General features: G+C 43.3%; 1 protein-coding gene across 1 annotated transcript in view; it reads right to left on the bottom strand.

The window, feature by feature from the left end:
• Positions 1-240: 240 nt before the first annotated feature.
• Positions 241-10,526, bottom strand: part of VAX1 (ventral anterior homeobox 1) — a 32,425-nt gene continuing 22,139 nt past the window's right edge. The window contains exon 5 of the transcript XR_008450706.1: positions 241-515. The gene's annotated coding sequence lies outside the window, so the exon portion shown is untranslated. The remainder of the gene's footprint in view (positions 516-10,526) is intronic.

Genomic DNA, 10,526 nt, shown 5'->3' with positions numbered 1-10,526 from the left:
GAAGCTGTTTTGGTAGCCTGACCTGGCACCCCAAAGGACACCTTGGTGTGAAAAACTAAAGGGCCCATTGAAAAGAGAGTGAAAAGCAGCACTGAGCATTCCAACACATTTTAATTTCAGGAATTAAAGAAAAAAAAAAAGAAGAAGAAGAAGAAGAAGGGAGGGTGTAGCCAGAGGGGTTAGGGTGGAGGGGGGGATGGCGCACATCGTCTTGCTGCTTCTGAATCGGTCGTGCAAAGCTTTAGTAACCATGGAGTAAGCTCTACCAACACCCCTTCCACACACATGAAATAAAGCTGAGGGCTGCTTATATTTCAGGTTTGGATTCTCCTTCCATTTTGTTATTTCTAAGGCACAAAGTGGGTTTCGGAGGGCTGGAGAAACCCAAATGCAACTCAAGGGTCCGACAGCCCTTCTCTCGTTCTTCTTGGGAGGAGGTGGGTAAGTCCAGGCCAAAGGCTGTTTCCCTGTGCGTTCTGCTGATCCATTATTTGGCACAAATAAACATCCAGGATCTGAAGTAGAGAAGACATTTTTATTAGGCACTTCCAGAGCAGCTGGAGGGTGGAAAAATAAAGGACGGAAAAAAGGAAAAAAGGCAGCTATTATGGCAAACTTATAATCAAATGTGCACAAGAAATGTTAGATATAAACACTCCCCCTTAGGAAGTTGTAAAATGCTATCTGTTCAGCATGCCATTGTACAAAGTGTACATTTACAGCTTGGGTGGTAAATTATGCTAATAGAATGCACAAACCTCAACGGTGAGGGTTTGAATTTTTTGACACAGTTCACAGATCAACTTCATAGGTCAAAGGAGTTTGCCTCCCACAGCCTGATAAAGTAGAAAGTTATAAAATGTGTTTGTATTATTATAATCCTTCTGAATGCAAGTTTTTCGCTAGAATACATTTGGTATATTTTCATCCCCACGTTTGCTCATGATGACTATTTTCCATTAGACACTGCTCTAGGCAAGGGCAAAACACTTAGAAGACTCTTTTTCATGGAAGTGTTTCAAGGTGTTGAATGTAAAAACCCAGTAATAAAAGCTTCCATAGCACATGAATGTACACAGAAAAGAAACTACAGTAGCAATTCTTTCACCAAAGAGCAGCTCCTCAGATGTACTTTTTCATGAGTATTTGCAATAAAAGGGAAAAAACGAGGCACATAAAGTGATAGATTCCTTCACCAGCAGAGACTTGGTACTCAAAGAACAAGGAGCCATCCTGAGAGGTGGAAGGTAAGACAAAGACACAATGCTTGCACAAGGACCGTAAAACAAACAAACCCTCCCAATACAAAATGCCGAAGAAATGCTGAGTATCTGGAGAGAACAACAAAAAAGGGTGCATTCTCCTATTGACCTCCTAAAGTACTTCTGGTAGTAGAAGGGTTACAAATAAGATTGGCAGCGTTTTCCATACTCACATGAAAAAAAAAAAGTATTTTGTTAAATGACACATAAAGAAAGGATAGCTACCAGAAGTTTATCTTTTCCACTTATCTCAAGGTGCGTTTTTTGATATGAATAACAGATGCACTGCTCTCATCTTGATAAAAGGAACTCTTTCTCCAGCTAGGCAACGTCTGCTTAAAAATATGATGGCAAGGTATATCTTGCAAACAAGGCAGGACCACAGGAGAACCTTAAGAGGTGGATGGAAAGCAGATAATCAAGCTGGAACAAAATATCCCATGGAATCTGAAAAATTAAAGGAATGGAAACATCAAAACATCAATGCACGAGTAAAAAGTCTGATAATATTGCTTTTTTTTCACACACTCTATTTGTCATTTTAAAGCATACAGATGTATTTTATCGATTTTGGATATTTTGCTGGTTTATTTCTGTTTCAATTTACTTCTCATTGACAAAAGCAAAGGCAAGAAGAAGGAATTCAAAGTGACTCGAGGAGCTGGGGTGGGGGTAAGTGGCAGGGTGTTTCCACATGGCCCCCTTGTCATGTGCTGCTCAGCAAGCACAGAACATTTGCCAGTGGAAAAGGTGGTATATTTGAGGAGTTTCAACGAATCAAACCCTGCCAGAACGAGTTCTGCGGACTCGGACCTCAGCCTGGGAGTCATCTGCGGGTGAATCGTGCTCTGTCTCCTGAACTGAACTGATTATTCACTTGAGTAAGGTGAGCAGGGCTCATCCCAGGGTCATCCGTTTACAGTTCTCATTATAAAATGGGCCTGACATCGCACAAGGCAAAGCAGCGCTAAAGGCTGAACAAACTAACCCAGGAAATCCTGCTGCAAACCCTTCGGTGTCTTCCCCCAAAGTCCGGAGCTGCACAGGATCAGGGCAGAAGCTGAAGTTTCCCTCAAAGTGAAGGCTTTCCCTGACAAACACAGCAGATCGTTAGGAAAAACAGTATTTACGTTCAAGGTGATTGAAAAGTGACTGCTCCAGAGTACCAAATGGTTCATGTTTTTCACTGGGCTGCTCAGAGAAAGAGCTTTCAGGCTTAGGAGCTGCTGCTGGGGTGTGTGAATCTGTGCTTTCCACTTGGTATTACCGAAAAAAAAAATAACAGGGAGAGAAATAGCCCCTGGAAACCACTCCAGCCTCTTTGGGGAGGTGAGTGTATACTGAACATGTCGAACTTTTTTTCCTTCCCATTCCAATCATTTCCCTCTGCTCCCCCTCACATTCACAGCTCCAGTGGTATTTCAATCCAGTTAATGTATGTGTGTTGTAAATGTCACAGGGGTTAATCTCTACCAAGCTTTTAAGAAAATAAATCAGCATTTTGGCTGATTTGATACTTAAAAAAGTTTCCACCCACTCTTCCTTTCTTCTCTTGATTTGGCAGGAGGGGTATTATACTCTGGGTAAGCCTATAAGAAACTGTTGGGTATTTTCTGTTATCCCTGCCAGGTGGCAAAGAACCACAAGAGTATACAACTCCCTTTTTTTTGCAGGAGATTAGTAAAATAGAAGGATTCCCAAATGAGGGCCTGATCCTGCTGGGTAGCATCTGTCCTCCTTGAATTTTGTAGCTACTGTTAAAAAAAAAAAAAAAAGATGAAGTGAGGAATTTAAATGAAAGGGAGAAAAAAGAAGGCAAAATGTGTGGTGGGATTCCTTGCCGTGGTTTTTTCATCCATGAAGCTGCGAGCTGTGTGCTGCATAGACTTTTTAAAGTTGTCTTTTTCACATGTGGATTTACATTTGTGGCTTTTCAGGGATGTTGGTGGAAATTGTGACCACACACCTGCTTAAATCAGCTCTCGAAGACTGCCGCTCTCTTTCAATCCAGTTGTGGTAGTGGGACTGGCTGAAGGCAGGGATAGAATCGAGTTGTGGAGGGCAGCGCGTTACCGGGGTGTAAAAAAACATCCTTAGTCCCTCTTTTATGTATGTCAGTAATGGGCAAAACCAGGGAGCTGGGAAGGAAGGGTTGTGGGGTGTGTGATGGCAGCTACTGTGGTGCAGGGGAGGAAGCCACGCCGCGAACAACAACCCCAGAAGCAGCGAGTTCAGCCCCTCAAGGGCTCCTCTCCATCCTGAACCAGGACCGCGGGGACCCCCGCTGTACCCCATCCCTCGTGAGAGCTTTGAGTCAGCTCTGGAGAGCAACAGTAGGGCTTGAAACGGAGGTAGCAGAGCTGAAAAACTGACCTGATCTCTTAGGAAGAACGCAAAATCTCCCACTTGTGATGTTATCGACAGAAATGCCCGGAGTAATTAAACAGGTAAATAATATAGGTGTTCTCTGCATCCCCCATCTGCAACAATGGGATGGACTTGCCATCGTCTTACTCTAAAAGGAAAATATTAGTATCTGTTCTTTAGAAATGGGGGGGTTAATAAAAGACCTGGTGCGTAACTTTCAGAAATAATCTGAAAAATCAGCAACAGGACATAGATACTGTGTTTTAAACTGGAGTGGCTGTCATTCTGTGCAGCACACCCTCTGAAACCCCCTGGCATTGACCCCAAGGCTCAGGAATCCTATTAAATACCAAATTTAATAGGAAGTTTTAAGTCCTTTAATACAGACCTATGAAACTCCAGCGTGTTTAAGTTCCCCAATGGGGTACGCAGTCCCCCGGCTCAGACTCAGATGATAGCAGTGCTTTCTGTGAATCAAATCCTTCATTCTCTACAATTTCCATTCACTTCACTCCTTACCTTCTGCAAAAGTCTGGCAGTGTCAAAACGTGTAGTTTTTCTAAAACAGGTTGAAGAATGGTGTCAAAAAACCCCCTCTTGTTCTCTCTAAGTAACCTACATGCCCAGAACCCAGTGAATACCCAGTGAATACACAATTTAAGGAAAATGAATCTACATCTGTCCCCAAAAGCACAGCAAAGGTAGCGGATGTAGATTGGCTTCCTGTATTTGCATTTCCTTCACACAATGAGTGGATCTAGTTACATTTGTTTCACCTTTCAGCTATTTCTCCAATTTTCCTTTCTGAATGGAGGAATTTATCCCTTTTTTTTCTCCCAGAGTCAATGCTGGGGAGGGAAGCAAAGAAGTTATCAAAGGGGGGAGGGTGGGGAGAACAGCCTAGCCAGGGCTAAGGCTGTAATTACTTTAGAAACATAAAGGTCTATTCTCTCATTGCTGAAAAAGGGGAATTACACACATAACTTCCATTAGCATTAATGGGACTCACCTACATAAATCCCTGGTACATCAATGGGAGAATAGATCCTGTATAACTATAGGTACTGTTTACTCAAAGGAAGTGTGTACCAAAGCCTACTGCCTAAATCAGGATAGAGTGGGTGAAAGCTCTACCTTACTCATTTCATTGTCATTTGCTCTTGAAGGGCAATTATCAAGAAATTATTAGGTAGTGGCATCTTAATATCATGCTCTCCTGCCTTTTCACTTCTTGTCTGACAAAGGCAAAAGCTGACAGAATGTAAAATATTTTCATAATGGATTTTTTTCCTGGTTGTTTTTCTGGTACTCCCCCAGGTTAGTTTTCTGCAAACAGAGACACGCATTGTTTGTGTTTATCTGCCTCTGCTCCGCTCTCTGCGTGATTATGAAAGCTGGAATGGTTTATAACCAGTGATGTATTTGAGGACTTCATCTCTTTTCCTTTTCAAGGATATCTGAGTGAGCGAATTTGCTTCTTTTCCTAAATTGGTCTGCTATTCAGAATGGTTAGGTGAATATCTTGCATGAATGTCACTCCAGAGACTGCGCGTAGCAATGGATTTAGTGTTCACTATTACTATTATCCACAGCGCGACAACATCTCATTGGGTCAGTGCAATCAGAAGGAAGAAAACTGGGAGCGCCGGCTACTTGCAATGCTTTGGGTTGCTCCAGATTTTGGAGTGGTAGGACAAGAACAAGGAATATTCAGAGCAATTCTGGAGCTACAAGTGACTCTCTGAAACTTTACGGCCGTAAACTTTAAGCTGCAGTGATTTTATAGGCTTGCCTTGGCAGGCTGTCTCAATGCACTGCCAGCGCCAGCACATTGACAGAGGGGTTAAATGCAGAGTCCACGCCGCTGTCTCGCTACCAAACAGAATGTTCCATTTCCTATAGTCCTAAAATATAGGTTTCAAAGGCCTGAGTGGTTTGTCCTTATTTAAATCTCACATAAATGAGGGGGGGGGGGTTGTATTTCAGAAACTGTAAAAATCATCCACAGAAGAGCATCCTCTGAAGAAGCAGGTATCATCCTCACCAAGGAATTCAAATACTGTTCAGTGCATGCAGAGCAGGACCCCAGACGTGCCCTGCCAGCAGCTGCCTGGTCTGCTCCACACCTCTCCTTCCTTTCCTGTTCCTCCCTCGTTTGTAGGAGGCTCACTGGTTGCTCAGGTGACTGTGTGGGTTTGGGAAGGAATGCCTTTACCTGCCATTCCAAGGAGACTGTCTCTCTATATGGGATTGTTTGGCCAAGTTGTGATGCTGTGCATCCCATCCATTGCCAACACAAAACCTAAAACTACAGCAAAATGTTATGTGGGAGGACTTACCCAAGAAAAATGTTTATAATGCTCCATCAGAGTGACCAGCTTTAGGTCTGGAAGCTCTGCAGCAGAGTCCTCCTTTGCTTTAGGAGTTATCAGTTTCTATTGCTAAATGCAAGGATAAAAGGAGGAGGAAGAGAAAATAAAATCCAGACCCCTGCAAGTCTGATGCACGTGCCAGGGACTGGACTAGGTGGGAAGACTGGATTTATAAAGCGGCACAGCTAATGTGAATGGCACGAGTCAGCTCAATGTGTCGTATCAGGGAGGGAAATCATTTGTGATGGTCTTGCAGCTCTTCTAGGCAGAGATCATATCAAATCTATTTAAAACGTGAAATTTCTGATTCTGTAAGTCAAAGTCAGTTATGTCCCTGACACTGATGAGGGCAGGGTTTCACTCACTGCAAAGACAGAGGATTGCAGGGATGGAAGTTCTTCTCGCTCCTGGTTTGGTTTATTCTTTGGAGCTGCTCCTTCGATGATTCTCCTCTTAAGCAGGTGTGTTGCTCTTGCTGCGAGGCAAGGCCAGATTCTGCGGTCCTTATTGCTATAAAAGTGTGGTTGGGCCAATAAGATTTTTGCTTGAGTGAGGACTGCGTTCCAGCAAGGCAGCCTTCCAGGGGGCGATTTGTTTTGTAAGCGGCACAGCTGGGGCGTTGGACCAGCTGTCTGGGGGAGGAGGGTGTAACTTCAGAAAACTGGTGAAAACAGGGAAGAGATTTTAAAACCAAAAAGCTGTTTTAGTTAGAAATGAATGCCCTGTAAAACTCTTCAAATTTACCTGCTCAGCACAGTACGTAGCCAGTTGAAATGTAATGTATTGACTTTTCTTGGAAAGATTAACTTCCCTTTTGCACTCAGCTGCCTGTTTTTATGCTGAACTTCTGCTTCTCTGGGAAGCTCCTCACAAGAGTCCTTGTAGCCAGACTTTATCTATGGATGGAGTGAACAGGCAAGAAGAATACTAAGTATGCTATTTTCTTCTTTTCGTGACTTAAGCAAAGAAGACTTCTGTATCGATCAAACCTGGATATAAAGTCAACTAAAATTAATAGAAAGCAGTGCTTCAGCTATTCCAGCATCATATAAATGTGTTTACTTATAAAAAACAGCTGACTTGCCTCCTCTAATCCTCAAAAAAATATCTTGGCATTCACAACTTGGTCCACAAATGGTATAATCCTTTCAGAGTGTGTCAGATCGAGGAAACCTCCCAGGAACAGGTAATTCAGGTAGGTTTTGTTGGTGAGTATGCATGCAACACACATGCCCCATACATCTGTAGTAGATACTTATCAAACATGCAATCTTTATTTCGAAGAAGGTATATATATGTGTGTACATACATAAAAATAGACAAGTCTGGGCTGCACAGACCCATCTATGGAAAACTCTGTCTGTGAGAAGGGGGTGGATCAATGACTAGATGATGCCTGACAGTGTCATTACACTCTTGGACAGCTGTAGAGCTCAAATTAATGCCTAAATTACCTGACATCCGGGTCCAGCATTGTAGCCACAAATCCATCTCTAAGCTACAAAGGCTCCCGGAGAGGATATAATATTCAATATGGTCGATGTCATTCATGAAAGACAGTTAAGAGACTGTTGGATTCGTTTCTGTAGTGCTACTTACTCTTTGTAATTCCTTGTTGATGTGGGTATCTGCTATAAATCGTTTTCAGACATAAAGGTGAAGGATGGCAGCACTGTGAAGAACCAGGAGATCTTTGGGGCTGTGATCCATGGGACTCTGCACAGGTACAACACCCTCAATCAAGAGTGAGGGACCAAGAGACCATCAGCATCTACGGAGCTTCAAGCCTTGGGTTACCGAGGTTTCTGTATCTTAAGTGTAGAGAGTGCAGGGATAGGACATAGGGGAATGATTTTTAGATGAAAGAGGGAAGATTGAGATTAGATATTAGGAAGAAATCTTTTTTCTGTGAGGGTTGGGAGGCCCTGGCCCAGATTGCCCAGAGAATGATGGATATCCCATCCCTGGAGGTCTTCCAGGCTGTGTTGGATGGGGCTTTGTGCAACCGATCCAGTTGGAGGTGTCCCTGTCACGACAGGGTGGTTGGAACTGGATGGGCTTTAAGGTCCCTTCCAACCCAAACCACTCTACAATTCTAAGTTTAGAGACAGAGTAATGAAATAACATCCCCCTTCCATGTTTAATTTTGTGATGGAGTTACCTCACCTTAGAGCAAAGTTGTGCAGAAACTGGCCTATCGAGCTATGAGATATAGCTACAGTCCAAAGCAAATATATGCACTTAGAACTCTCTAATTAGTAGGCTGAGCAAAAGGAAGAAATATAGCTATTTAATTTCTCACTCGTACACTCATTTCAAAAAACTATTTGGACTACATGACATATTTTCCCACAACATGAATCCTATTGATAGAAATAAACTCTGAGTGCAACTGCTAATAAATCTCTTCTCCTCCGAGAATAGCTCCTGCCACCAGACTTCTCACTGGTGCCAGCTTGGGGCTTTTGATTCCTCCACAAAATGCATGTTTGTGCCCCGCGCGTGCTCCTAACACTTCTTAACATTTCTTCCAGAAGAGCAGAACCACCTCAGTTTGGGAGTTGAACTTGTAGAGGCAGCGAAAAGCTGCCCCACTTCAGCATATTGCTCAGTCAACAAAGACTGTGATGCCAGTTCCTGGTCTCAGCCATAATTATTGAACCATTTTTTCCTTTAGAAACACACAATTATCGAATTCATTGTAGACATACTGTATGTACTAACTTAATTTTAGCCGTATAATCTCATAATGGACATCAATGAATAGAGGATTAGTCAAAACCTATTAATAAAGAGATATAACAGGCCCTCTGATATTTTCTTTCAAAAGGCACAGTAGGCTTCAAGTTCTGCTTCTAGAGCCAAGCCTAAGTACCCAGCCTGCATAGTGGGCATCGCAGTAGGGGCAAGAGGGAGAAATCACTCCCTTTAAATTGTGGATTAGAAATAAACCTACTTTGCAGGTCTAACTGTAGTTTTCATTTTGCAGCAACTCCCCCGTCTTAATGTCTCCCTCCTTTGAGGTACCTGAGATCCCCTTAATCATATGTCTAAAGCCCATAAATGTGTCCCAAGCCCATAAATGTGCCTCTTTACTTTTGCGTGGAAATCTGGGCTCTGTAAGGCTGCGAGGACTGTGACAGTGTGGGGCCGAACTGGGGCTATTGTGGCACATGACCAGGAAGGGAGCAGCGTGGTGACCTCCAGCCTGCTTATCCAAACACGATCTGCTCTAGGGTGGGGCAGGCAGAGGAGAGGATACTTCTTTTACGCGTATGTGAACACAGGTGTATGTGTTTAAACCTTATGAAGAATAAAATCTTCAAGTAGTTCACATGGTAACTAATAGAATTATAGATACATAGAATCATTAAGGTTGGAAAAGACCTCTAAGTCCATCCAGTGCAGCCATCAGCCCAACCCCACCGTGTCTACTAAACCATGTGCCAAAGTGCCATCTCTACGTGCTTTTTAAACCCCACTAGGGATGGAGACTCCACCACTGCCCTGGGCAGCCTCTCCCGATGCTTCAGCACTCTTTCAGTAAATAAATGTTTCCTAATACCCAATCTAAACTTCCCCTGGCACAACTTGAGACTATTTCCTCCTGTCCTATCGCTTGTTACTTGGGAGAAGAGACCAGCACCAACGTAACTTCTTCCTGATGGCCTGATTCGATGCACTTGCCATGGATAGAAACTTTTTGCTGCCAACATTGGAGGATGGATTGATGTTTAGGTGAGCTGTATTTAAAAATGTATTTCACCGCATGTTGGAAAATCATTTGGGAAGTGTGGACTAAGAGCAGAGAGGTAGCTAGAAGAGGTCAGCCAAACATCTTCTCTGTGCCACCAGGAATAATTTAGTTGCCTGGCTGATGAAAGCTAGCTAACAAGCGAAAGAAACATCCTGAGAAATATGCAGCAACTTTCTTTAAACACATTGCTATTAAAACAAAATAAAACAGAAAAAAAAATCAACAAAAAAACAACACCACCAAAACAACCCCCAAACCTCAAACTAATTCATACAGTTTTTCACCTTCCTGTCCAACACTGAATGGCTTCAACATCTTCTTACATCCTCAGGATATAAGAACACACACCTGCCTATAAACCTATTCCAAGTGCAGACAGGGGAATTCTTTGGGAAGATGACACAATGCTGCTGAAGAAACTATCTGCCCCATCCATCCAGCACCAAAAGTATCCAGCTGGTTCCTCCCGGCCTTGAAGAAAGAGGCCAGCGCCTGTATCCCATGGCACACTGACTTTCTGCTGTGCCCCTCAGGCTCCAGCTGGCACAGAGACGCCCACTGCAGAGCTGCTCAGGGTGGATCCAGCCATCCCTTCCCCCTGCATCCACAGAGGAGCAGAGACAAGCCGTTGATAACGGGACAATGAGATGGGTGGAACATAGAACTGCCATGGTAGTCATGTGTGATATATCGCCTGGGGCTTTCTTAGCTGAAAAACTTCAGGACCACTTTCTAGGACACCCAAATCCAATTTTTAGAGCCGTTTTC

This window comes from Cuculus canorus, chromosome 7 (genome assembly GCF_017976375.1).
Source record: "Cuculus canorus isolate bCucCan1 chromosome 7, bCucCan1.pri, whole genome shotgun sequence".
Lineage (NCBI taxonomy): Eukaryota > Metazoa > Chordata > Aves > Cuculiformes > Cuculidae > Cuculus > Cuculus canorus.
This window is presented reverse-complemented; position numbering and strand designations above follow the sequence as displayed.